Consider the following 6767-nt stretch of genomic DNA (forward strand, 5'->3'; position numbering starts at 1 on the left):
TTCTCCTCTAGGCTACTTCATTGATGAGTTAGACACTCTTCTGAGTCTCTTCCCTATCGATGGAACCCCGCTCATACTCTTGGGTGACTTCCAACCTGCCATCGGACAAACTGCAGTCACCCTGCTTGTTACCACTGCTATCATCCTTCGACCTCACCCTCAACCAGACTCCTCCAACACACAGAGCAGGCAACGCTTTGGACCTGATCTTCACCAGACCTACCTCCGCGCTGGATGTCACAGTAGCTCCCCTTCACCGCTCTGATCACCACTTCCTATCTTTCTCATTCTTCTTACCTGCCGCTCCTGTCCATTCCACCCCTTCACACTCCTCCTCTCGATGCAACCTGCACTCCACTCCTTCCTCCTCTTGCGCTTCAACTATCCTGAACACTCTTCCCCATCCTGATTCATTTTCTTCTCTCTCACTGGACACAGCTACAGATGCTTTCCTTTCTTCACTTTCATCTGCAATTAACTTTCTGTGTCCTTTCTTCTCCAGGCCAGCAAGATCTTCTCCACCTGCTCCCTGGCTGACAGGTGTCCTGCGCAGCAACCGGCAAGAACTAAGGAAGGCTGAGAGAAGGTGGAGGAAATCCCAGCTCGACTCGGATCTTCACTCCTACCAATCTCTCCTTTCCAAGTTCTCACTCGAAGTTACTGCTGCAAAGTCATCTTTCTACAGAGGGAAACTGGAAGCATCAGCATCTGATCCACACAAGCTCTTCAGCATTTTCTCCTCTCTCCTCAACCCTCCTCCTCCCCCTCCACCCTCTTCTCTCACTCCTGAGGATTTTGTCACCTTCTTTGAGGAGAAGGTTGATAAAATCCGCCAGTCTTTTCCCTCTGTCCCCACTCCTTCCACTAGACCTCCTCCTCTCGTTCTCGATCCCTTAAACTGTTTTTCTTCTCTTTCCACAGATGTCTTTCAACTTATCAAATCCAGTAACCCAACAACCTGCCTGCTGGATCCCATTCCATCTGCATTGTTGCAGTCCATTGTTCCAAGGATCTACTGCCCTTCATCACTTTTCTCATTAACAAGTCCTTGTCATCAGGTGAAGTTCCATCAACTTTCAAGACTGTAAGAGTACTTCCCATCCTGAAGATATCAACAACTACAGACCGGTATCACTCCTTTCTTTCCTTTCAAAAATTCTTGAACGTACAGTCTATAATCAACTGTCTCTCTTTCTCACACAGAACCAGCTCCAGGACCCCAACCAGTCTGGCTTCAAACCAGCGCACTCAATAGAAACTGCTCGTATAGCAGTGACCGAGAAGCTCCAGTTAGCAAGATCAGCCTGTCTGTCATCTGTCCTGATTCTTCTTGACCTCCCGGCAGCTTTTGACACGGTCAATCACACGGCTCTTCTGGATGTCCTCACCAACCTTGGAATCATTGGCTCTGCGTGGAAGTGGTTCAAGTCCTATCTGGAAGATCGCTCTTATCAGGTAACATGGAGAGGGTCCACATCCTCTCCATGCAGGCTCTCCACTGGTGTCCCACAAGGCTCGGTGCTAGGTCCTCTTCTCTTTTCTCTTTACACTAGCTCTCTTGGCAATGTAATATCATCTCATGGCTTCTCTTATCACTGTTATGCTGATGACACTCAACTAATGCTTTCCTTCTTACCCTCTGACACACAGGTTTCCAGTCGGATCTCGGCATGTCTGTCTGACATCTCCTCATGGATGGCAGCTCACCACCTGAAGCTCAATCAAGACTGAGCTGCTGTTCATCCCTGCAACTACAGGTCCTCATCATGATCTTGCCATCTCATTTGAGAACTCTCTGATTGTCCCATCTGTAGAGGCAAGAAGTCTTGGTGTGGTTCTGGAGAGGCCGCCCAGGTGCTAGTGCAGTCTCTTGTCATCTCAAGGCTTGACTACTGCAACTCGCTCTTGGCTGGTCTTCCTATGCGGCCATCAAGCCTCTGCAACTCATCCAGAATGCAGCAGCACGGCTTGTCTTCAATCTCCCAAGTTCAGCCACGTCACCCCACTGCTGCGCTCCCTTCACTGGCTTCCTGTAGCTGCACGCATCAGATTTAAAACACTTATGCTTGCTTACAAAGCCAAAAATGGACCAGCCCCTTCCTACATGATGGCAATGGTGAAATCTTGAACTGTACCACGAGCCCTTCGAGCTTCGAGTACAGCTCGGCTTGACCTGCCATCCTTCAAGGTGCGCGGAAGGCAAGCATCAAGACTGTTCTCTGTGCTGGCACCCAGGTGGTGGAACGAACTCCCACTCTCTCGTCTCTCTCGCTGTCTTCAAACGCAGACTGAAGACACATCTCTTTATACAGTACTTAAATGACCACTGAATTAATTATTGATTGTAAAGTATTGTACTGCACTTATGTATTGTATTGTATTGTAGTGTATTGTATTGTATTGTATTGCACTGCTCTGTGTTTAACTCTGTTCCTTTTTTTCTAGGTGTCAATAATGACTTTCTGATTCTAGCAGTATCTGAGCTCAGGACTGACTTTCTCTCTAACCTATTGGTAACTAGCGAAGATACTTTCTCTGGATAGACAAAGCACGTTTTGTAAGTCGCTCTGGATAAGAGCGCTTGCTAAATGCTGTAAATGTAAACGGCCTTACAGTCAATAAGTGTCAGTAGTGGCACATTCAGTGGTTTTATGGTCAGTAGTGTTTCAGTCAGTGGTTTTACAGTCAGTAGTCTTACAGTCAGTGGTTTTACAGTCAGTCGTGTTACCGTCAGTGGAGTTATAGTCAGTAGTGTAACAGTCAATGGTGTCACGGTCAGTGGAGTTACAGTCAGTGGAGTTACAGTCAGTGGAGTTACAGTCAGTGGTGTTACAATCAACAATAAGTTAATTTTCAGGGACCACCTATAATTTTGATTTTGAAACATTCAAAACCTTGTAACTCCATTTTTGTCATTGTTCAGTTTTGACATAATTTGAAAATGCATATTATCCTTTACATTGTTTGTAAATTTTATAATGAATGGACTAAAAGAAATGACCCAAAATGACTTGGTAAAAACTCTGGTTCCATTGACTTACATTGAAAGTGAAGTATGTTTTTACCTTCTCCTGTAAAGTTACCATTTTGGAGGTGCGAGGTTTTGTTCCGACAGCAGCGATTGGTTCTTCTGTAGCTTTTTACTCAGCCTCATTCTTAAACGGTGCTCCTTTTCTCAGTATGAACTCCAAGTGTAGTTTCGTACATCGCTCTTGGTTTATGTGGACACCCTTGACGTTGGAATAATAAATACCATTTACCCCAGGGGTTCTCAACCTATTTCACCTCAGGGATCACCTGTTTATGAATCCCACAGGAAAACAAAACAACGTTTTTGCTTAAAAACAATATATGGTGTGCATCAGGGGACATGAAATATCAACAGATGAGGCCAATGTAAGAATGGGTTATACCAGAACTGGGACAAAATGGCACATTTTGTACACGTTGGGGGTGGGTGTGTTTTGTTTTTAGAAAACTGACTGAGCTGCCTTTTGTGCACCACAAAAATGAAAAAATGAACCTACAAACTGAAAATATGTCAGCATTAAATGAATTGTGCTGTCTTTAAGTAACTATTTATGTAAAATGTACAAACAATAATGAAAGTGTATTTCAATGAATAAAACAGAGAATTCCATTACAGTGAGACTAAAATACATTGCACAGAAATGTTTCAATTTTGTTCCATCAACAGTTACACATTTTATGTGAACAGAGTCCTGAATTTTCATGATTCAAATGTGAACATTGTTTCCATGACTGTTACATCAACTTACATTAACCCTCTATTGTATGATGTTGACTCAACAAACTCATTTTCCTCACTTTACAATAACATTTTACACATTTAAAGACAACGACAGGGTTAAGAATAAAGGGAAGAGTTTGAGTAAGTCAATAAAAAGCATGGACTTATTCACATTGTCTCTTCGTGGGCACTTTTAAACCTCTTTTTAAACAATGAGTATCAATTTTTTTATTATGAGAATTTGCAGAAGTATGTTTGTTGCCTAGAAGCAACATTGTGTGACAGGAATGGATTTAGCCACTCACAAGCCACACTTCAGGGAACATGGATCTATACCATTTATTCCCATTGACGCAAAATGTTGCCTCAAAACAACACGCTACAAAAGGACCCTGCATACATTATTATTATTATTATTTTTTTTTTATGTTTTTTTCTGGTTTATACACACACACACACACACACATATATGTGTGTGTGTGTGTGTGTGAGTGTGTGTATAAACCAGAAAAATTAATCACAATGAATGCTTCAAAGTAACATGTTTATTGAAAAACTCTCGGAAGGGTAGAAGCTCCTGGCAGATACCCAGAGAGCTCCAAAATCATAGAAAATCAAAGAGCATAAAAACCATTTTGGACTGGAGCAGCACAGAAACCATAAAGATCCGGGTCAGTACTGCTCAGAGTCTGGAATCCAGATCTGTGCCAGATTTGGTCCGTTGTGCAAGTGGACTCCAGACCAGAACTGTTTCCCGGATCCAGCCCGGATTTTATTATTGATCCTGCCAGATACTTTTTGCTTTTTGTCGCCACGTCTACAACACAAACGTAGACATTTTATTTATTTATAATCAGAGCATCATTAAAACAGTGTAAACAAACCTGTGAAAGACGCGCTCATGTGCAGTAGCGCTGTTTGTCCAGCAGAGGGAGCGAGCGGACTGCAGAGTAGTAATGCAGGTATATCACATAGAAACCCAGTGGACACAGGTCACTTACAGAGACGTTGACATCCGTGAGACGCCCTCGCGTTGATTCTTCACTGAAGGTAAATTTAGCTTATTTTATATTATATTTATATCATATATTTGCTGAGCTCCCAATAGAGCTCTCAAGTGTGCATGCAAAAGGCTCATGGGAATCAAGTGCCCTGTCTGCTGGAAAAGGAGCATTAGAAACCATTAGGATTAAATCCTAATGATTTTTGCTTACTAATGGGAATTGGCTCAATGGTTTCCAATAGAGACCACTAGTTTTGTGTATGACACCTTTAGATCCCATTAGGAAACCATCAAATACATTTGGGATCAGCTATTGGTCACTTGTTAAACCATTAAGATCCTTTACATTCTGATATCAACTCATTTAAAAAGCCAAAACACATTACAGAACCATCAGGAAACAACAGACAAACTTAATGTTTTCTATGGGTGTTTTTCAGCAGTGCTCCCTACAAAAGGGACAGTGTATTGTTGTGTTGTTTGTTAGTTTAAGTGGTGTTATGTGTGTTTGGCGTGTTGTTTTCTGTTGGGGGTTAGTTGAGTGGGTTACAGCGTCTGCCAGGGGGAGGGGGTGTGACCTTCCTCCTGTTCATGCTGGAAGTGGCTTTTCTGCCATGTTTAAACTAAAGGAGCAGGTTTTAAAGCAGGAAATCCTCCCAGCCTCACCACAATATTGACCACATTGTCTTCACTTATCATAGTATAATGTAGAACCCACCTCAGGATTGATTCTCCTTTAGTGGGTCTATGTGCACAAGATGAAACAAGTCAATTTCTGACTAGTATATATATATTTATATCTGACTGCTCTTATATTACAGATCTATTTAATATTATTAATTGTTAAACACTTTTCACAATATATGTATCAATAATGCATATATAAGCTACAAATCCGGCACTGACTGACTAACATTCATGATTTCAAAGACTCTTATAAAAGGTACTGATATGAAAAACACAAAAATGAATAAGAATAAAATGGTTTTGAGTTGCATTTATTTAATCCAAGTGCGCTATAAAATTTAGCTGGTGGTTCTAAAGTAGACTGACTGGTTAAATTCACTGGACTATGAACAAACATAAAAAGCTGAATTTGTATACAATAACACACACACAGTGCTATATATATATATATATATATATATATATATATATATATATATATACATATATATATAGACTATAAGATTACATGAATAATAACAATAATATTACATAATTTGTATACAATAACAAGAACAATTATTATATAAATACAAATAGAATGTGATAACCCCCCCCCCAGATATACTCTATACACACACACACACCTCTTTTGATGCTCTACTTGCACTATCTGGAACATTGCAGCTAATGCTGTGTTTACACTGTTTTACACTACTACCTGAGTAACTGCTGTGCTCACGTATGTTATCTGACTGTGTAACCTCGCAGATCACAGCATGTTAAATATCCCTGCACCTTATTCCAAAACCCTACCTCATGCTCAGAAATGTGTGCTGCATCAGTGCTGCACTGTCCTGTCTGTTTACTGTGTCTAATGTCTGTTTAATTTATCATATTTATTGTATTAATTATAGCTTAATTTTTGTTTGCACACTTTTGTCTGCACGTTTGCACTTTGTACTTTTTGTTCCATGTTGCACCGTGTTGTTCCTGGAGGAACGTAATTTCACTCCACTGTGTGTACATAGATGGAATGACAATAAATGCCTCTTGACTTGACTTGACTTGAGTAACCCCCTACAGTCTATGTGCATCGCTGCTGTAAGTGTTTGAGTGTTTTAAGTATCTCTCTATGTATCTCTGTATCTATGTGCCTGATGGCTAAATAAAAATTTCCTGTTATGCAAATTTATTGGACAATAAAGTTTTTAATCTCAGCTAGCGCCCTCTGTTGGCCGAAACATGCACAACATGAGATGTCTGCCCGTCTGCTCTGCTGGACTTTCTGGTGTGTTTTTAATTCACAGTTAAAAATGAGGATATTTCCAGGGACAGCTGAAGCCA

The 6767-nt window shown here is 41.0% G+C and overlaps 1 pseudogene; it reads left to right on the plus strand.

Annotated features, from left to right (window-relative positions):
* Positions 1 to 921: 921 nt before the first annotated feature.
* LOC118826042 lies at positions 922 to 2433 on the plus strand (annotated as a pseudogene).
* The last annotated feature ends 4334 nt before the right edge of the window (positions 2434 to 6767 follow it).

This window comes from Colossoma macropomum, unplaced genomic scaffold (assembly GCF_904425465.1).
Source record: "Colossoma macropomum unplaced genomic scaffold, Colossoma_macropomum, whole genome shotgun sequence".
NCBI lineage: Eukaryota > Metazoa > Chordata > Actinopteri > Characiformes > Serrasalmidae > Colossoma > Colossoma macropomum.